This window comes from Triturus cristatus, chromosome 5_2 (assembly GCF_964204655.1).
Source record: "Triturus cristatus chromosome 5_2, aTriCri1.1, whole genome shotgun sequence".
In the NCBI taxonomy this organism is placed as follows: Eukaryota; Metazoa; Chordata; class Amphibia; order Caudata; family Salamandridae; genus Triturus; species Triturus cristatus.
In genome coordinates this window covers 573886072-573907351 of record NC_140588.1, presented here as the reverse complement: position 1 = coordinate 573907351, position 21280 = coordinate 573886072, and the positions used below count along the sequence as shown (strand labels likewise).

The window sequence follows — 21280 nt, the reverse complement described above, 5'->3', positions numbered from 1 at the left end:
AGACCCACCACCCTCTCGGCGTGCGGCCCGGGCCCTATCTTCCTCGCTGCGCTCTCGCTCCCACTCAACCTTTTGTCAAGTGATCAGGTTGTCCCTCAGTTTGGACTGGGTATCTAACTCACCCACCTCTATGTCCCTCTCCTCACAGAACCTTACCAGCTCCAACCTACTGTACCTAAACAGACCACAAAAGTTAAAAGCAGGCTCCATTTTGGCGGACGTTCCTGAGAAGAGTTCAACACAAGGAACCTGGGGGTCGGAGCTACACAGGAGTACACAATTCACAAAAGGTTTCAGTGAGCTCTCTATCCTGGAGAACTCACACTCACTGTCTAGTGCCCCACACACCATCCACACACAACCCTCCCCTCGGACTGGTAAGGCAGTTTCTACCACCCCTGATCCCTCAACCTGACCACCACGTGACACAGGTACCAAACTCTGGGCGCAGGGCGGGGGACAAATGTACTGGACACAATTACACAATGATACCTTCAGGAGAAGAAATAAAGGAACTTCAAAACAATAATCCCTAAAATGTGATTTACCTAATGCAGAGTTTTGTGGTGTAGCCAGTCGCTGCTGCGGTACAGCGCAAACGCAAGTCCAAATCCCACCGCTGCCACCAATGTTAGACCTGGCGGTTTCGGGTTGGCTAAGGCTTGCGCCAAAGCCAGGCAGAAACCACCACTCTAGTCAGGGCAAGGAAGTTACACGTCAAAGATAACCCCTGCTCACCCCCTTGGTAGCTTGGCACGAGCAGTCAGGCTTATCTCTGAGGCGATGTGTAAAGCGTTTGCGCGCGCACCCAGCAACAACACCCAAGGCCCACCACAAAGGAAACTCCACACAAGGTATTCTATAAAAATAACCTTTGTATTATACACAACACATTAGATAAAAATACACACTTTACAATGTGCCAACAGGCACGGGCAGAATTTACAAGGGATTATGTACAAGACAGGGCCACCTGGACCACTGTCAGGAATTAGCACTTTTTAGATATTTAGCACACAAAATATATAAAATCACTGTAGCACAAAAATAATATGTATAGCACACAACCAGTACTTACTGGTGTCGGGGAAGTACCACCTACGTAACCCTAACTACTTTAGGAGACTGTCACGCAGGGAACTAGAACCTCACTAGCACCACCTGTACTAGGAGAAAGCAACAACCACCTACGTATCACAATACCTGTAGGGGTAATAGAACGTTACACATGATGCATCACATTCAGAGGTGCAAGGAAAGAACACACATGATGCATAAAACATTCAGAGGTGTAAAAGCAATGGCACCTGATGCATCAACACACATTCAGAGGTGCAGGTAGGAACACAATTGCGCAGAACTCCTATGCCACCACCTGTGGCAGTCCCTGGGCCAACTGGCCTGGAAGGGGCTAGGACGCCCTGCGTTCAACACAGTCAGGCTGCGCCAGCTGCGCAGACTAGAACAAGAATGGTCCCCCACCTAAACGTGGCAGCTGCCCACTAAGTGCTGGGCAGCTGGAAAACGAACTTCAGGCACTGCGTGCCTCTGGAGCCCTCTCTGGGCTTTGACCATTCAAAAATATGCCCCCTAGAGCCTTCGTGGCTCAGCACAACGTTGGAGCCTCACTGGGCTCGAGAAAACACAATCCCCACGTTGGAGCGCTCCGAGCGCTCTGAACACCCAGCTGTGTTCACGTTGGAGCGCCTCGCGCTCTCACCGAAGCATGCCCCCAAACGTTGGGAGCCTCACGGGCTCAAAGAGACAAGGATCGCCCTCTTCGCTGGAGTCCCCCTCGGGGCTCGTAAGCACTGCCCGGGTGCCTTGCGCAGGCACGACAGAGATGCCCCCACTGGTGGAGCCTCACGGGGCTCGTGGACGCTGCCCCCGCACCCCCAGCACATGCGAGGAGTCCCCCAGCCCTCTCAATCACTCACCAGGCTGTCTGCAGGGGACTCCCGCGTTGGCTGCTCTCTCTCTCGGCTCCGACGGACGGGAGGACTCTTCTCCACGCGGAGGGGCAGGCACCGACAATGTGCCTCGCGCCCCCTCCGCACCGACTCCGGCCGCCGTGCTACTCCTCTCAGTCCAGCGCGGGGTGGGCTCCCGCCTGGATCGTACTTTCCGGTCAGACCACACCGGGGCGCAGGGTAGGCTCCTGCCTGCAGCCGCGACGCTGCAGTAGGAGGCGGGGTAGGCTCCCGCCCTCCTTTCCTAAGTTCCGGTTGTCCCGGAGGCCCGCCCTCAGCCGCCTGACTTCCGGTTTCAGCCCGGGCTGCAGCGGTGATTATTCCGGCCGTAAGAGGGGTAGGCTCCCTCGAAATACACGCAAATAAGCGGGGTGGGCACCCGCTATCAGGGTCACAGCGCGCTTAGCGCTATAAAGCAAACCAGCGCTCCCAGCGCTATGAAGGTGGCTAAGTCCAGGAAAACAGCGCGCACAGCGCTACGAAGTCCAGGGAGCGCTCCCAGGCGCCACAAGCAATGTCCAGCCACCAAAAAGGTCCTTCAGAGAGCAAGGGGCAAAGGCTGGGCCCAGAGCCAGCTCACAGGGCCCTCCAGCAGGGAGGCAGTCCCCAGTGGCGGTCTCTCCTGGCGCCCAGCAGCAGCAGGCCCCTCCTCAAGTGGATCCTGCAAGAGAACAACTTCTGTGGGGACACAGCCCCATTTTTATACAGTCAAATCCTTTGTCTAAGGTGCAGGGAAGGGGCGAACCAGTTCCAACAGGTTCCTGAGCACTTTGTTTTGCTCAGCCCCTCTCCCTATTCACTGGCAGGGCTAGGGTCATTAGACGCACCACAGGGGCCGGCGCCAGCATTGTGTGGGGGAATCCCTGTCCTATTCAGGACCCAGGTACACTCCTCCCCAGCCATCAACATGCTAACTCCCCATTCACCACTGGGTGACTCCTCCTGACTCTGGGGAATTCCCTAGTCCGTCACCTGACCTCACCAGCCAATCGCCAGACAAGCCACACATTTCAGACTGCACACTGAAGTGCCCACTTCTAGAAGTGGCACTTCCACACCAGGTACATGCACGCCGCACACATCAACGCGCAGCATTCACTCCCACGAGTCCGCACATACCAAACACGGGCCTGCACACCCCACGCATCAGGAACTACCGGGACACATACATTCCCCCATGCATTCCTATGGGAGGGCAGGCCAACCTCACAACACGCACGCACTTTACCCTGGGACACAGCGGTAAAGTGCGCCGAAGTCAATAAAATCACTAAACCCAGTCACCATATTAAGCAAAAAGTTTCGGGGTGAACCGGCCAGAAGGGCCAAGTCCAACAGGAAGTGAGCAAGGCAGGCTCACAAGAGCATCTCCTCCCTGGTGGTCTAGTGGCTAGGATTCGGCGCTTTCACCGCCGCGGCCCGGGTTCGATTCCCGGTCAGGGAAGATCCCTCTAAGACGTAGACGTGCGAAATTTGTCCACGCAGCTCAGCTTTTTTTAATCGAAGGTCCTTAAAAAGGCACCCCGACCTATAGACGAAAGCAGAGGAAAGGGGCTGGGTCCCCTGTGTCCCAGGTTGCTTTGCTCCCATTGCCCTCAGCCACCTTCATGCGCACGCAGTCCCCCACCCAGTCAGGTGCTCTATGTGGGTGTAAAGTGCAGTACCAGCTCATCAGAAAGGTAAATTGCTGGAAAACCCGGCTGCGATGTATACATCTACTTTGGAGCACTCTTCTCCCTTGCACTCTTGAATCGGTCATTCGCAATGTATTCTTCCAGCAAGCTGAATAACGAGGTAGGTGTGAGAAGGTGTACCAGCTGTCTTTGAGCTATCAGCGGCCACTAGGTGTCCCTCTTGTGATTTCCCGGGGATCCCGATTGTACAGGAATTCGTCGGTTCAGTAGCACGGGGGAGGGGATGGCCTGTGCTTGGAAGTGACAAACAGTCTGGTGGAATCATGAGTGTTTTTTCAAGTTCTGATTTATTTTCGCTGTAGAATAAAATATGCTTTCAGCCCCCATGAGCTTTGTCAAAAGGAGAGCAGTGTAGGAACTTTTGCTGTATGGCTGTGGGTTCCCTGGTGGTCTAGTGGTTAGGATTCGGCGCTCTCACTGCCGCGGCCCGGGTTCGATTCCCGGTCAGGGAACAGTCCTTCTTCTGCCCTTGAACGCTTTTCCTTCCCGCAGGTCAGGGCTTCTCAAAATGAATTTGCTTTTCTGACATACAGTTTGCCTAGCATCCCGCAATATGGCTCCTAATTTGATTTTCGCAAGGTTCCCTTTGAGTTGCTTTCCTCGGTGGGAGGAAAATCTCTTGTGCAAGGCTCTTGAGGAAGTGAGATTCTGTATTCCGAGGTGCGCTTCTTTTCGTAGGCTTCTGACCACATGGTGTGCGGCAGGAAGTCATCTTTGACAGGGCCGCAGGCTTTGTCTCCAAATGGCATCCCGGACCCACTGCAACCCACCTTTTTGCTGAAACGGAAGGCTGGTTCAGGGTAAGAAAAAGCTGAGCTGCACGTACCGAAAGCAGCAGAGCCCAGCGGCGGAGAGGGTGTGGCCAGGGCTGTCTGATTTGCATAGTGACCAGTGGCATCTTGGGAATGTACAGGCTTTGGAGCTTAACGGGGGCTGCAGGGGTCTGCCTGGCCGGAGAAATGCCTGTCTGGCGCTCCCCTCAGGACACACGTGTCTTCCGTTCGAGCATGGAGGGTGAGGGACATGGGTCACCCTCATATACAGGGGTGTGGGCATGGGCAGGATGGGGCGTGGGGGACCCGTCAGGGCATTGCCCGTTTGGAAGCCCGTTCGGAAGGCAAGAGGAGGCGGAGGCGGGAATCTCTGCTCAATTTTTTCCCGAGGCCTGGGGACAAGCCTTTGCACATTTGATCCAGCCGGGCCTGCATCAGCAGATCCTGCTCCGATGGCAAGGGAGAGCCTGCAGGTGTAAATCAAAGAAAGGGGAGAAATCCGCAAGAGGCGGGTTAACAAATTCCAGTGGCAGGCCCATGTTCCACAGGAAGCAAGTACTTCCTCCTGCTCCCTTCAGTGGGAAAAGACATAGGAGGTGTATTTCTCCAAGCAGGGGCTCTGCATTGCTTTGGGAAGCATCCATGCTAAGTGCAGAGTAGCAGCAGACCCCACAGCTGAGACGTGAATTGGGACTGTTAAGGAAGGGCACTGGGAGGGTGAGGAGGGCAGAGGAAAATGCTTTACAAAAGCATCTGCAAGTTCCTACACACCCGCTGAAAACCCATACCAGGGATGGGGCTCGAACCCATGCGGACAACTGTCCATTGGATCTTAAGTCCAACACCTTAACCACTCAGCCACCCTGGTGAGACCCTAGGCCCTGCCTTACTCAGCTCCCTTTTCATGCTGGCTGCTCCAGCGCAGGCTGTCCAGCAAGAGGTGATTGCAGAGTAAAAAGGCTTTTGCAGGAGGATAAAGGTAATTGCTTATGACAAACACACTGTGTGACACCTAACTTTTCCCCACTCGTACTTTATGGGCAATCTATACAGTGGAGTTAGCTTAGTCACAATAAGGAAGTGAGCAAGGCAGGCTCACAAGAGCATCTCCTCCCTGGTGGTCTAGTGGCTAGGATTCGGCGCTTTCACCGCCGCGGCCCGGGTTCGATTCCCGGTCAGGGAAGATCCCTCTAAGACGTAGACGTGCGTAATTTGTCCACGCAGCTCAGCTTTTTTTAATCGAAGGTCCTTAAAAAGGCACCCCGACCTATAGACGAAAGCAGAGGAAAGGGGCTGGGTCCCCTGTGTCCCAGGTTGCTTTGCTCCCATTGCAATCAGCCACCTTCATGCGCACGCAGTCCCCCACCCAGTCAGGTGCTCTATGTGGGCGTAAAGTGCAGTACCAGCTCATCAGAAAGGTAAATTGCTGGAAAACCCGGCTGCGATGTATACATCTACTTTGGAGCACTCTTCTCCCTTGCACTCTTGAATCGGTCATTCGCAATGTATTCTTCCAGCAAGCTGAATAACGAGGTAGGTGTGAGAAGGTGTACCAGCTGTCTTTGAGCTATCAGCGGCCACTAGGTGTCCCTCTTGTGATTTCCCGGGGATCCCGATTGTACAGGAATTCGTCGGTTCAGTAGCACGGGGGAGGGGATGGCCTGTGCTTGGAAGTGACAAACAGTCTGGTGGAATCATGAGTGTTTTTTCAAGTTCTGATTCATATTCGCTGTAGAATAAAATATGCTTTCAGCCCCCATGAGCTTTGTCACTAGGAGAGCAGTGTAGGAACTTTTGCTGTATGGCTGTGGGTTCCCTGGTGGTCTAGTGGTTAGGATTCGGCGCTCTCACCACCGCGGCCCGGGTTCGATTCCCGGTCAGGGAACAGTCCTTCTTCTGCCCTTGAACGCTTTTCCTTCCCGCAGGTCAGGGCTTCTCAAAATGAATTTGCTTTTCTGACAAACAGTTTGCCTAGCATCCCGCAATATGGCTCCTAATTTGATTTTCGCAAGGTTCCCTTTGAGTTGCTTTCCTTGGCGGGAGGAAAATCTCTTGTGCAAGGCTCTTGAGGAAGTGAGATTCTGTATTCCGAGGTGCGCTTCTTTTCGTAGGCTTCTGACCACATGGTGTGCGGCAGGAAGTCATCTTTGACAGGGCCGCAGGCTTTGTCTCCAAATGGCATCCCGGACCCACTGCAACCCACCTTTTTGCTGAAACGGAAGTCTGGTTCAGGGTAAGAAAAAGCTGAGCTGCACGTACCGAAAGCAGCAGAGCCCAGCGGCGGAGAGGGTGTGGCCAGGGCTGTCTGATTTGCATAGTGACCAGTGGCATCTTGGAAATGTACAGGCTTTGGAGCTTAACGGGGGCTGCAGGGGTCTGCCTGGCCGGAGAAATGCCTGTCTGGCGCTCCCCTCAGGACACACGTGTCTTCCGTTGGAGCATGGAGGGTGAGGGACATGGGTCACCCTCATATACAGGGGTGTGGGCATGGGCAGGATGGGGCGTGGGGGACCCGTCAGGGCATTGCCCGTTTGGAAGCCCGTTCGGAAGGCAAGAGGAGGCGGAGGCGGGAATCTCTGCTCAATTTTTTCCCGAGGCCTGGGGACAAGCCTTTGCACATTTGATCCAGCCGGGCCTGCATCAGCAGATCCTGCTCCGATGGCAAGGGAGAGCCTGCAGGTGTAAATCAAAGAAAGGGGAGAAATCCGCAAGAGGCGGGTTAACAAATTCCAGTGGCAGGCCCATGTTCCACAGGAAGCAAGTACTTCCTCCTGCTCCTTTCAGTGGGAAAAGACATAGGAGGTGTATTTCTCCAAGCAGGGGCTCTGCGTAGGTGGCACTGCATTGCTTTGGGAAGCATCCATGCTAAGTGCAGAGTAGCAGCAGACCCCACAGCTGAGACGTGAATTGGGACTGTTAAGGAAGGGCACTGGGAGGGTGAGGAGGGCAGAGGAAAATGCTTTACAAAAGCATCTGCAAGTTCCTACACACCCGCTGAAAACCCATACCAGGGATGGGGCTCAAACCCATGCGGACAACTGTCCATTGGATCTTAAGTCCAACGCCTTAACCACTCGGCCACCCTGGTGAGACCCTAGGCCCTGCCTTACTCAGCTCCCTTTTCATGCTGGCTGCTCCAGCGCAGGCTGTCCAGCAAGAGGTGATTGCAGAGTAAAAAGGCTTTTGCAGGAGGATAAAGGTAATTGCTTATGACAAACACACTGTGTGACACCTAACTTTTCCCCACTCGTACTTTATGGGCAATCTATACAGTGGAGTTAGCTTAGTCACAATAAGGAAGTGAGCAAGGCAGGCTCATAAGAGCATCTCCTCCCTGGTGGGCTAGTGGCTAGGATTCGGGGCTTTCACCGCCGCGGCCCGGGTTCGATTCCCGGTCAGGGAAGATCCCTCTAAGACGTAGACGTGCGTAATTTGTCCACGCAGCTCAGCTTTTTTTAATCGAAGGTCCTTAAAAGGCACCCCGACCTATAGACGAAAGCAGAGGAAAGGGGCTGGGTCCCCTGTGTCCCAGGTTGCTTTGCTCCCATTGCCCTCAGCCACCTTCATGCGCACGCAGTCCCCCACCCAGTCAGGTGCTCTATGTGGGCGTAAAGTGCAGTACCAGCTCATCAGAAAGGTAAATTGCTGGAAAACCCGGCTGCGATGTATACATCTACTTTGGAGCACTCTTCTCCCTTGCACTCTTGAATCGGTCATTCGCAATGTATTCTTCCAGCAAGCTGAATAACGAGGTAGGTGTGAGAAGGTGTACCAGCTGTCTTTGAGCTATCAGCGGCCACTAGGTGTCCCTCTTGTGATTTCCCGGGGATCCCGATTGTACAGGAATTCGTCGGTTCAGTAGCACGGGGGAGGGGATGGCCTGTGCTTGGAAGTGACAAACAGTCTGGTGGAATCATGAGTGTTTTTTCAAGTTCTGATTCATATTCGCTGTAGAATAAAATATGCTTTCAGCCCCCATGAGCTTTGTCAAAAGGAGAGCAGTGTAGGAACTTTTGCTGTATGGCTGTGGGTTCCCTGGTGGTCTAGTGGTTAGGATTCGGCGCTCTCACCACCGCGGCCCGGGTTTGATTCCCGGTCAGGGAACAGTCCTTCTTCTGCCCTTGAACGCTTTTCCTTCCCGCAGGTCAGGGCTTCTCAAAATGAATTTGCTTTTCTGACAAACAGTTTGCCTAGCATCCCGCAATATGGCTGCTAATTTGATTTTCGCAAGGTTCCCTTTGAGTTGCTTTCCTTGGCGGGAGGAAAATCTCTTGTGCAAGGCTCTTGAGGAAGTGAGATTCTGTATTCCGAGGTGCGCTTCTTTTCGTAGGCTTCTGACCACATGGTGTGCGGCAGGAAGTCATCTTTGACAGGGCCGTAGGCTTTGTCTCCAAATGGCATCCCGGACCCACTGCAACCCACCTTTTTGCTGAAACGGAAGTCTGGTTCAGGGTAAGAAAAAGCTGAGCTGCACGTACCGAAAGCAGCAGAGCCCAGCGGCGGCGAGGGTGTGGCCAGGGCTGTCTGATTTGCATAGTGACCAGTGGCATCTTGGGAATGTACAGGCTTTGGAGCTTAACGGGGACTGCAGGGGTCTGCCTGGCCGGAGAAATGCCTGTCTGGCGCTCCCCTCAGGACACACGTGTCTTCCGTTCGAGCATGGAGGGTGAGGGACATGGGTCACCCTCATATACAGGGGTGTGGGCATGGGCAGGATGGGGCGTGGGGGACCCGTCAGGGCATTGCCCGTTTGGAAGCCCGTTCGGAAGGCAAGAGGAGGCGGAGGCGGGAATCTCTGCTCAATTTTTTCCCGAGGCCTGGGGACAAGCCTTTGCACATTTGATCCAGCCGGGCCTGCATCAGCAGATCCTGCTCCGATGGCAAGGGAGAGCCTGCAGGTGTAAATCAAAGAAAGGGGAGAAATCCGCAAGAGGCGGGTTAACAAATTCCAGTGGCAGGCCCATGTTCCACAGGAAGCAAGTACTTCCTCCTGCTCCCTTCAGTGGGAAAAGACATAGGAGGTGTATTTCTCCAAGCAGGGGCTCTGCGTAGGTGGCACTTCATTGCTTTGGGAAGCATCCATGCTAAGTGCAGAGTAGCAGCAGACCCCACAGCTGAGACGTGAATTGGGACTGTTAAGGAAGGGCACTGGGAGGGTGAGGAGGGCAGAGGAAAATGCTTTACAAAAGCATCTGCAAGTTCCTACACACCCGCTGAAAACCCATACCAGGGATGGGGCTCGAACCCATGCGGACAACTGTCCATTGGATCTTAAGTCCAACGCCTTAACCACTCGGCCACCCTGGTGAGACCCTAGGCCCTGCCTTACTCAGCTCCCTTTTCATGCTGGCTGCTCCAGCGCAGGCTGTCCAGCAAGAGGTGATTGCAGAGTAAAAAGGCTTTTGCAGGAGTGTTGGACAGGCCACACGAAGGGCTTGCTCCCTCCCCGCATGATAGGGCCTAAGCCCCGGCCCGCCAGGCGTGACCCACACGAATCACCCGCACCCCGTCTCCCGACGGAACTCCTGCCCCCGGACCTCCATGTAACACGGGACCGAGCCACCACCGGCTCCCCCGGCCGGATCAAGCCGCCAACTTGGGCCCTGCGCCACGAGGCCGCGTGGCCTCCACCCGACCCTAACCCTGGGCCTGGCCGGCCCCGGCATCCCGGCACCACCTTCCACCCAGGAGGTGAGCGGACCACTTGGCAGGTCAATGGGAGAACGAAGCGTCACGGGCTCTCCCCCGCCAGGTGCCGATCGCCTCCAGCTCCCCCAGGCGCTGGCTCCACCCCCTGCTGGGTGTCTGGACACCTTCATCCCGGACCCTCCGACCTCCAAGTGCGAGGGTCCGGACATCAAAGGGCGCCAGACCTATAACTAGGGCAGCTCCGGAGCAGGACGGCAGTTGTATCCTGGAGTCGAGAGACACCGAGAGAACTCAGCCTTGACGGACTACTGGCGCTGCCGTAGCCCTATCTTGTGAACTATCGTCTTGCCTGCTGGCGCTGCCGCGGCCTTCTGCAACATCCATCCTCGTCGGGACCTGCTGGCGCTGCCGCGGCCCGTTGTAATGACCATCCTCACCGGGACCTGCTGGCGCTGCCGCGGACCGTGCATCGACCATCTCTCCGGGACCTGCTGGCGCTGCCGCGGACCGTGTATCAACCATCTTCACCGGGACCTGCTGGCGCTGCCGCGGACCGTGTATCACCCATCTCCACCGGGACCTGCTGGCGCTGCCGCGGCCCGTCCCAGCTAGAACACCGAGCTCGAGGATTGTGAGCTATCCACCATACCACCTCAACTACCAAGACTGGTAACCAGACTGTCCCGCTACCCCCTTTCCCCATCTTGAGAGACTTGAATCGAGGGGACCCCTGAGTCCAGACCTCCTTGTACCTTCCATCGTACCGTAAGAAATTGCCTATAAAGAATGCTAAATCTTCTCCTTGTGTGGTGTCTGTCTGTGGGGGGGAAGTTATTTATCTGTACGATCGCTGGAGACGGCTCTCCCCGGAGACCTCTCCCCTTGTCCTCGGCCGACCCTCCCGGTCCGTCTAACAAGGAGGATAAAGGTAATTGCTTATGACAAACACACTGTGTGACACCTAACTTTTCCCCACTCGTACTTTATGGACAATCTATACAGTGGAGTTAGCTTAGTCACAATAAGGAAGTGAGCAAGGCAGGCTCACAAGAGCATCTCCTCCCTGGTGGTCTAGTGGCTAGGATTCGGCGCTTTCACCGCCGCGGCCCGGGTTCGATTCCCGGTCAGGGAAGATCCCTTTAAGACGTAGACGTGCGTAATTTGTCCACGCAGCTCAGCTTTTTTTAATCGAAGGTCCTTAAAAGGCACCCCGACCTATAGACGAAAGCAGAGGAAAGGGGCTGGGTCCCCTGCATCCCAGGTTGCTTTGCTCCCATTGCCCTCAGCCACCTTCATGCGCACGCAGTCCCCCACCCAGTCAGGTGCTCTATGTTGGCGTAAAGTGCAGTACCAGCTCATCAGAAAGGTAAATTGCTGGAAAACCCGGCTGCGATGTATACATCTACTTTGGAGCACTCTTCTCCCTTGCACTCTTGAATCGGTCATTCGCAATGTATTCTTCCAGCAAGCTGAATAACGAGGTAGGTGTGAGAAGGTGTACCAGCTGGCTTTGAGCTATCAGCGGCCACTAGGTGTCCCTCTTGTGATTTCCCGGGGATCCCGATTGTACAGGAATTCGTCGGTTCAGTAGCACGGGGGAGGGGATGGCCTGTGCTTGGAAGTGACAAACAGTCTGGTGGAATCATGAGTGTTTTTTCAAGTTCTGATTCATATTCGCTGTAGAATAAAATATGCTTTCAGCCCCCATGAGCTTTGTCACTAGGAGAGCAGTGTAGGAACTTTTGCTGTATGGCTGTGGGTTCCCTGGTGGTCTAGTGGTTAGGATTCGGTGCTCTCACCGCCGCGGCCCGGGTTCGATTCCCGGTCAGGGAACAGTCCTTCTTCTGCCCTTGAACGCTTTTCCTTCCCGCAGGTCAGGGCTTCTCAAAATGAATTTGCTTTTCTGACATACAGTTTGCCTAGCATCCCGCAATATGGCTCCTAATTTGATTTTCGCAAGGTTCCCTTTGAGTTGCTTTCCTCGGTGGGAGGAAAATCTCTTGTGCAAGGCTCTTGAGGAAGTGAGATTCTGTATTCCGAGGTGCGCTTCTTTTCGTAGGCTTCTGACCACATGGTGTGCGGCAGGAAGTCATCTTTGACAGGGCCGCAGGCTTTGTCTCCAAATGGCATCCCGGACCCACTGCAACCCACCTTTTTGCTGAAACGGAAGTCTGGTTCAGGGTAAGAAAAAGCTGAGCTGCACGTACCGAAAGCAGCAGAGCCCAGCGGCAGAGAGGGTGTGGCCAGGGCTCTCTGATTTGCATAGTGACCAGTGGCATCTTGGGAATTTACAGGCTTTGGAGCTTAACGGGGGCTGCAGGGGTCTGCCTGGCCGGAGAAATGCCTGTCTGGCGCTCCCCTCAGGACACACGTGTCTTCCGTTCGAGCATGGAGGGTGAGGGACATGGGTCACCCTCATATACAGGGGTGTGGGCATGGGCAGGATGGGGCGTGGGGGACCCGTCAGGGCATTGCCCGTTTGGAAGCCCGTTCGGAAGGCAAGAGGAGGCGGAGGCGGGAATCTCTGCTCAATTTTTTCCCGAGGCCTGGGGACAAGCCTTTGCACATTTGATCCAGCCGGGCCTGCATCAGCAGATCCTGCTCCGATGGCAAGGGAGAGCCTGCAGGTGTAAATCAAAGAAAGGGGAGAAATCCGCAAGAGGCGGGTTAACAAATTCCAGTGGCAGGCCCATGTTCCACAGGAAGCAAGTACTTCCTCCTGCTCCCTTCAGTGGGAAAAGACATTGGAGGTGTATTTCTCCAAGCAGGGGCTCTGCGTAGGTGGCACTGCATTGCTTTGGGAAGCATCCATGCTAAGTGCAGAGTAGCAGCAGACCCCACAGCTGAGACGTGAATTGGGATTGTTAAGGAAGGGCACTGGGAGGGTGAGGAGGGCAGAGGAAAATGCTTTACAAAAGCATCTGCAAGTTCCTACACACCCGCTGAAAACCCATACCAGGGATGGGGCTCGAACCCATGCGGACAACTGTCCATTGGATCTTAAGTCCAACGCCTTAACCACTCGGCCACCCTGGTGAGACCCTAGGCCCTGCCTTACTCAGCTCCCTTTTCATGCTGGCTGCTCCAGCGCAGGCTGTCCAGGAAGAGGTGATTGCAGAGTAAAAAGGCTTTTTCAGGAGGATAAAGGTAATTGCTTATGACAAACACACTGTGTGACACCTAACTTTTCCCCACTCGTACTTTATGGGCAATCTATACAGTGGAGTTAGCTTAGTCACAATAAGGAAGTGAGCAAGGCAGGCTCACAAGAGCATCTCCTCCCTGGTGGTCTAGTGGCTAGGATTCGGTGCTTTCAGCGCCGCGGCCCGGGTTCGATTCCCGGTCAGGGAAGATCCCTCTAAGACGTAGACTTGCGTAATTTGTCCACGCAGCTCAGCTTTTTTTAATCGAAGGTCCTTAAAAAGGCACCCCGACCTATAGACGAAAGCAGAGGAAAGGGGCTGGGTCCCCTGTGTCCCAGGTTGCTTTGCTCCCATTGCCCTCAGCCACCTTCATGCGCACGCAGTCCCCCACCCAGTCAGGTGCTCTATGTGGGCGTAAAGTGCAGTACCAGCTCATCAGAAAAGTAAATTGCTGGAAAACCCGGCTGCGATGTATACATCTACTTTGGAGCACTCTTCTCCCTTGCACTCTTGAATCGGTCATTCGCAATGTATTCTTCCAGCAAGCTGAATAACGAGGTAGGTGTGAGAAGGTGTACCAGCTGTCTTTGAGCTATCAGCGGACACTAGGGGCCCGATTCACAGAACTAACTTAAGACAAAATCCTAAACTTACTACCATTTTGGTATTCACAGAAGGCACTTACTCATTTTGGTATTCACGGAAGGCACTTACTCATTTCGGTATTCACAGAAGTTAGGAGTCCTAACTTTAGGACTCCTAAATGCCTTCTGTGAATACCGAAAGTCTTAAAATTGGGATTTTTCTCAGTTTAGTAGTAGTATAGTTAGGACTCCTAACTTTAGGACTCCTAAATGCCTTCTGTGAATACCGAAAGTCTTAAAATTAGGATTTTTCTCAATTTAGTAGTCCTAAGTCTAAATTTAGGACTACTAAATTGAGAAAAATCCTAATTTTAAGACTTTCGGTATTCACAGAAGGCATTTAGGAGTCCTAAATTTAGGAGTCCTAACTATACTACTACTAAACTGAGAAAAATCCTAATTTTAAGGCTTTCGGTATTCACAGAAGGCATTTAGGAGTCCTAAAGTTAGGAGTCCTAAACTTAGGACTACTAAATTGAGAAAAATCCTAATTTTAAGACTTTTGGTATTCACAGAAGGCATTTAGGAGTCCTAAAGTTAGGAGTCCTAACTATACTACTACTAAACTGAGAAAAATCCTAATGTTAAGACTTTCGGTATTCACAGAAGGCATTTAGGAGTCCTAAAGTTAGGACTCCTAACTTCTGTGAATACCGAAATGAGTAAGTGCCTTCTGTGAATACCAAAATGAGTAAGTGCCTTCTGTGAATACCAAAATGGTAGTAAGTTTAGGATTTTGTCTTAAGTTAATTCTGTGAATCGGGCCCCTTGTGTCCCTCTTGTGATTTCCCGGGGATCCCGATTGTACAGGAATTCGTCGGTTCAGTAGCACGGGGGAGGGGATGGCCTGTGCTTGGAAGTGACAAACAGTCTGGTGGAATCATGAGTGTTTTTTCAAGTTCTGATTCATATTCGCTGTAGAATAAAATATGCTTTCAGCCCCCATGAGCTTTGTCACTAGGAGAGCAGTGTAGGAACTTTTGCTGTATGGCTGTGGGTTCCCTGGTGGTCTAGTGGTTAGGATTCCGCGCTCTTACCACCGCGGCCCGGGTTCGATTCCCGGTCAGGGAACAGTCCTTCTTCTGCCCTTGAACGCTTTTCCTTCCCGCAGGTCAGGGCTTCTCAAAATGAATTTGCTTTTCTGACAAACAGTTTGCCTAGCATCCCGCAATATGGCTCCTAATTTGATTTTCGCAAGGTTCCCTTTGAGTTGCTTTCCTTGGCGGGAGGAAAATCTCTTGTGCAAGGCTCTTGAGGAAGTGAGATTCTGTATTCCGAGGTGCGCTTCTTTTCGTAGGCTTCTGACCACATGGTGTGCGGCAGGAAGTCATCTTTGACATGGCCGCACGCTTTGTCTCCAAATGGCATCCCGGACCCACTGCAACCCACCTTTTTGCTGAAACGGAAGTCTGGTTCAGGGTAAGAAAAAGCTGAGCTGCACGTACCGAAAGCAGCAGAGCCCAGCGGCGGAGAGGGTGTGGCCAGGGCTGTCTGATTTGCATAGTGACCAGTGGCATCTTGGGAATGTACAGGCTTTGGAGCTTAACGGGGGCTGCAGGGGTCTGCCTGGCCGGAGAAATGCCTGTCTGGCGCTCCCCTCAGGACACACGTGTCTTCCGTTCGAGCATGGAGGGTGAGGGACATGGGTCACCCTCATATACAGGGGTGTGGGCATGGGCAGGATGGGGCGTGGGGGACCCGTCAGGGCATTGCCCGTTTGGAAGCCCGTTCGGAAGGCAAGAGGAGGCGGAGGCGGGAATCTCTGCTCAATTTTTTCCCAAGGCCTGGGGACAAGCCTTTGCACATTTGATCCAGCCGGGCCTGCATCAGCAGATCCTGCTCCGATGGCAAGGGAGAGCCTGCAGGTGTAAATCAAAGAAAGGGGAGAAATCCGCAAGAGGCGGGTTAACAAATTCCAGTGGCAGGCCCATGTTCCACAGGAAGCAAGTACTTCCTCCTGCTCCCTTCAGTGGGAAAAGACATAGGAGGTGTATTTCTCCAAGCAGGGGCTCTGCGTAGGTGGCACTGCATTGCTTTGGGAAGCATCCATGCTAAGTGCAGAGTAGCAGCAGACCCCACAGCTGAGACGTGAATTGGGACTGTTAAGGAAGGGCACTGGGAGGGTGAGGAGGGCAGAGGAAAATGCTTTACAAAAGCATCTGCAAGTTCCTACACACCCGCTGTAAACCCATACCAGGGATGGGGCTCAAACCCATGCGGACAACTGTCCATTGGATCTTAAGTCCAACGCCTTAACCACTCGGCCACCCTGGTGAGACCCTAGGCCCTTCCTTACTCAGCTCCCTTTTCATGCTGGCTGCTCCAGCGCAGGCTGTCCAGCAAGAGGTGATTGCAGAGTAAAAAGGCTTTTGCAGGAGGATAAAGGTAATTGCTTATGACAAACACACTGTGTGACACCTAACTTTTCCCCACTCGTACTTTATGGGCAATCTATACAGTGGAGTTAGCTTAGTCACAATAAGGAAGTGAGCAAGGCAGGCTCACAAAAGCATCTCCTCCCTGGTGGTCTAGTGGCTAGGATTCAGAGCTTTCACCGCCGCGGCCCGGGTTCGATTCCCGGGCAGGGAAGATCCCTCTAAGACGTAGACGTGCGTAATTTGTCCACGCAGCTCAGCTTTTTTTAATCGAAGGTCCTTAAAAGGCACCCCGACCTATAGACGAAAGCAGAGGAAAGGGGCTGGGTCCCCTGTGTCCCAGGTTGCTTTGCTCCCATTGCCCTCAGCCACCTTCATGCGCACGCAGTCCTCCACCCAGTCAGGTGCTCTATGTGGGCGTAAAGTGCAGTACCAGCTCATCAGAAAGGTAAATTGCTGGAAAACCCGGCTGCGATGTATACATCTACTTTGGAGCACTCTTCTCCCTTGCACTCTTGAATCGGTCATTCGCAATGTATTCTTCCAGCAAGCTGAATAACGAGGTAGGTGTGAGAAGGTGTACCAGCTGTCTTTGAGCTATCAGCGGCCACTAGGTGTCCCTCTTGTGATTTCCCGGGGATCCCGATTGTACAGGAATTCGTCGGTTCAGTAGCACGGGGGAGGGGATGGCCTGTGCTTGGAAGTGACAAACAGTCTGGTGGAATCATGAGTGTTTTTTCAAGTTCTGATTCATATTCGCTGTAGAATAAAATATGCTTTCAGCCCCCATGAGCTTTGTCACTAGGAGAGCAGTGTAGGAACTTTTGCTGTACGGCTGTGGGTTCCCTGGTGGTCTAGTGGTTAGGATTCGGTGCTCTCACCACCGCGGCCCGTGTTCGATTCCCGGTCAGGGAACAGTCCTTCTTCTGCCCTTGAACACTTTTCCTTCCCGCAGGTCAGGGCTTCTCAAAATGAATTTGCTTTTCTGACAAACAGTTTGCCTAGCATCCCGCAATATGGCTCCTAATTTGATGTTCGCAAGGTTCCCTTTGAGTTGCTTTCCTTGGCGGGAGGAAAATCTCTTGTGCAAGGCTCTTGAGGAAGTGAGATTCTGTATTCCGAGGTGCGCTTCTTTTCGTAGGCTTCTGACCACATGGTGTGCGGCAGGAAGTCATATTTGACAGGGCCGCAGGCTTTGTCTCCAAATGGCATCCCGGACCCACTGCAACCCACCTTTTTGCTGAAACGGAAGTCTGGTTCAGGGTAAGAAAAAGCTGAGCTGCACGTACCGAAAGCAGCAGAGCCCAGCGGCGGAGAGGGTGTGGCCAGGGCTGTCTGATTTGCATAGTGACCAGTGGCATCTTGGGAATGTACAGGCTTTGGAGCTTAACGGGTGCTGCAGGGGTCTGCCTGGCCGGAGAAATGCCTGTCTGGCGCTACCCTCAGGACACACGTGTCTTCCGTTCGAGCATGGAGGGTGAGGGACATGGGTCACCTTCATATACAGGGGTGTGGGCATGGGCAGGATGGGGCGTGGGGGACCCGTCAGGGCATTGCCCGTTTGGAAGCCCGTTCGGAAGGCAAGAGGAGGCGGAGGCGGGAATCTCTGCTCAATTTTTTCCCGAGGCCTGGGGACAAGCCTTTGCACATTTGATCCAGCCGGGCCTGCATCAGCAGATCCTGCTCCGATGGCAAGGGAGAGCCTGCAGGTGTAAATCAAAGAAAGGGGAGAAATCCGCAAGAGGCGGGTTAACAAATTCCAGTGGCAGGCCCATGTTCCCCAGGAAGCAAGTACTTCCTCCTGCTCCCTTCAGTGGGGAAAGACATAGGAGGTGTATTTCTCTAAGCAGGGGCTCTGCGTAGGTGACACTGCATTGCTTTGGGAAGCATCCATGCTAAGTGCAGAGTAGCAGCAGACCCCACAGCTGAGACGTGAATTGGGACTGTTAAGGAAGGGCACTGGGAGGGTGAGGAGGGCAGAGGAAAATGCTTTACAAAAGCATCTGCAAGTTCCTACACACCCGCTGAAAACCCATACCAGGGATGGGGCTCGAACCCATGCGGACAACTGTCCATTGGATCTTAAGTCCAACGCCTTAACCACTCAGCCACCCTGGTGAGACCCTAGGCCCTTCCTTACTCAGCTCCCTTTTCATGCTGGCTGCTCCAGCTCAGGCTGTCCAGCAAGAGGTGATTGCAGAGTAAAAAGGCTTTTGCAGGAGGATAAAGGTAATTGCTTATGACAAACACACTGTGTGACACCTAACTTTTCCCCACTCGTACTTTATGGGCAATCTATACAGTGGAGTTAGCTTAGTCACAATAAGGAAGTGAGCAAGGCAGGCTCACAAGAGCATCTCCTCCCTGGTGGTCTAGTGGCTAGGATTCGGCGCTTTCACCGCCGCGGCCCGGGTTCGATTCCCGGTCAGGGAAGATCCCTCTAAGACGTAGACGTGCGTAATTTGTCCACGCAGCTCAGCTTTTTATAATGGAAGGTCCTTAAAAAGGCACCCCGACCTACAGACGAAAGCAGAGTAAAGGGGCTGGGTCCCCTGTGTCCCAGGTTGCTTTGCTCCCATTGCCCTCAGCCACCTTCATGCGCACGCAGTCCCCCACCCAGTCAGGTGCTCTATGTGGGCGTAAAGTGCAGTACCAGCTCATCAGAAAAGTAAATTGCTGGAAAACCCGGCTGCGATGTATACATCTACTTTGGAGCACTCTTCTCCCTTGCACTCTTGAATCGGTCATTCGCAATGTATTCTTCCAGCAAGCTGAATAACGAGGTAGGTGTGAAAAGGTGTACCAGCTGTCTTTGAGCTATCACCGGCCACTAGGTGTCCCTCTTGTGATTTCCCGGGGATCCCGATTTTACAGGAATTCGTCGGTTCAGTAGCACGGGGGAGGGGATGGCCTGTGCTTGGAAGTGACAAACAGTCTGGTGGAATCATGAGTGTTTTTTCAAGTTCTGATTCATATTCGCTGTAGAATAAAATATGCTTTCAGCCCCCATGAGCTTTGTCACTAGGAGAGCAGTGTAGGAACTTTTGCTGTATGGCTGTGGGTTCCCTGGTGGTCTAGTGGTTAGGGTTCGGTGCTCTCACCACTGCGGCCCGGGTTCGATTCCCGGTCAGGGAACAGTCCTTCTTCTGCCCTTGAACGCTTTTCCTTCCCGCAGGTCAGGGCTTCTCAAAATGAATTTGCTTTTCTGACAAACAGTTTGCCTAGCATCCCGCAATCTGGCTCCTAATTTGATTTTCGCAAGGTTCCCTTTGAGTTGCTTTCCTTGGCGGGAGGAAAATCTCTTGTGCAAGGCTCTTGAGGAAGTGAGATTCTGTATTCCGAGGTGCGCTTCTTTTCGTAGGCTTCTGACCACATGGTGTGCGGCAGGAAGTCATCTTTGTCTCCAAATGGCATCCCGGACCCACTGCAACCCACCTTTTTGCTGAAACGGAAGTCTGGTTCAGGGTAAGAAAAAGCTGAGCTGCACGTACCGAAAGCAGCAGAGCCCAGCGGCGGAGAGGGTGTGGCCAGGGCTGTCTGATTTGCATAGTGACCAGTGGCATCTTGGGAATGTACAGGCTTTGGAGCTTAACGGGGGCTGCAGGGGTCTGCCTGGCCGGGGAAATGCCTGTCTGGCGCTCCCCTCAGGACAGACGTGTCTTCCGTTCGAGCATGGAGGGTGAGGGACATGGGTCACCCTCATATACAGGGGTGTGGGCATGGGCAGGATGGGGCGTGGGGGACCCATCAGGGCATTGCCCGTTTGGAAGCCCGTTCGGAAGGCAAGAGGAGGCGGAGGCGGGAATCTCTGCTCAATTTTTTCCCGAGGCCTGGGGACAAGCCTTTGCACATTTGATCCAGCCGGGCCTGCATCAGCAGATCCTGCTCCGATGGCAAGGGAGAGCCTGCAGGTGTAAATCAAAGAAAGGGGAGAAATCCGCAAGAGGCGGGTTAACAAATTCCAGTGGCAGGCCCATGTTCCACAGGAAGCAAGTACTTCCTCCTGCTCCCTTCAGTGGGAAAAGACATAGGAGGTGTATTTCTCCAAGCAGGGGCTCTGCGTAGGTGGCACTGCATTGCTTTGGGAAGCATCCATGCTAAGTGCAGAGTAGCAGCAGACCCCACAGCTGAGACGTGAATTGGGACTGTTAAGGAAGGGCACTGGGAGGGTGAGGAGGGCAGAGGAAAATGCTTTACAAAAGCATCTGCAAGTTCCTACACACCCGCTGAAAACCCATACCAGGGATGGGGCTCGAACCCATGCGGACAACTGTCCATTAGATCTTAAGTCCAACGCCTTAACCACTCGGCCACCCTGGTGAGACCCTAGGCCCTGCCTTACTCAGCTCCCTTTTCATGCTGGCTGCTCCAGCGCAGGCTGTCCAGCAAGAGGTGATTGCAGAGTAAAAAGGCTTTTGCAAGAGGATAAAGGTAATTGCTTATGACAAACACACTGTGTGACACCTAACTTTTCCCCACTCGTACTTTATGGGCAATCTATACAGTGGAGTTAGCTTAGTCACAATAAGGAAGTGAGCAAGGCAGGCTCACAAGAGCATCTCCTCCCTGGTGGTCTAGTGGCTAGGATTCGGCGCTTTCACCGCCGCGGCCCGGGTTCGATTCCCGGTCAGGGAAGATCCCTCTAAGACGTAGACGTGCGTAATTTGCCCACGCAGCTCAGCTTTTTTTAATCTAAGGTCCTTAAAAAGGCACCCCGACCTATAGACGAAAGCAGAGGAAAGGGGCTGGGTCCCCTGTGTCCCAGGTTGCTTTGCTCCCATTGCCCTCAGCCACCTTCATGCGCACGCAGTCCCCCACCCAGTCAGGTGCTCTATGTGGGCGTAAAGTGCAGTACCAGCTCATCAGAAAAGTAAATTGCTGGAAAACCCGGCTGCGATGTATACATCTACTTTGGAGCACTCTTCTCCCTTGCACTCTTGAATCGGTCATTCGCAATGTATTCTTCCAGCAAGCTGAATAACGAGGTAGGTGTGAGAAGGTGTACCAGCTGTCTTTGAGCTATCAGCGGCCA

General features: G+C 53.5%; 6 non-coding genes across 6 annotated transcripts; all 6 read left to right on the top strand.

The window, feature by feature from the left end:
* Positions 1-3342: 3342 nt before the first annotated feature.
* Positions 3343-3414, top strand: TRNAE-UUC (transfer RNA glutamic acid (anticodon UUC)). The gene has a single exon. It is a non-coding gene; the product is annotated as a tRNA-Glu (tRNA).
* Positions 3415-5548: 2134 nt separating this feature from the next.
* TRNAE-UUC (transfer RNA glutamic acid (anticodon UUC)) lies at positions 5549-5620 on the top strand. The gene has a single exon. It is a non-coding gene; the product is annotated as a tRNA-Glu (tRNA).
* Positions 5621-11146: 5526 nt separating this feature from the next.
* Positions 11147-11218, top strand: TRNAE-UUC (transfer RNA glutamic acid (anticodon UUC)). Its single transcript has one exon. It is a non-coding gene; the product is annotated as a tRNA-Glu (tRNA).
* A 629-nt stretch (positions 11219-11847) lies between these two features.
* TRNAE-CUC (transfer RNA glutamic acid (anticodon CUC)) lies at positions 11848-11919 on the top strand. Its single transcript has one exon. It is a non-coding gene; the product is annotated as a tRNA-Glu (tRNA).
* Positions 11920-18609: 6690 nt separating this feature from the next.
* TRNAE-UUC (transfer RNA glutamic acid (anticodon UUC)) lies at positions 18610-18681 on the top strand. The gene has a single exon. It is a non-coding gene; the product is annotated as a tRNA-Glu (tRNA).
* A 2130-nt stretch (positions 18682-20811) lies between these two features.
* Positions 20812-20883, top strand: TRNAE-UUC (transfer RNA glutamic acid (anticodon UUC)). The gene has a single exon. It is a non-coding gene; the product is annotated as a tRNA-Glu (tRNA).
* Positions 20884-21280: the final 397 nt, after the last annotated feature.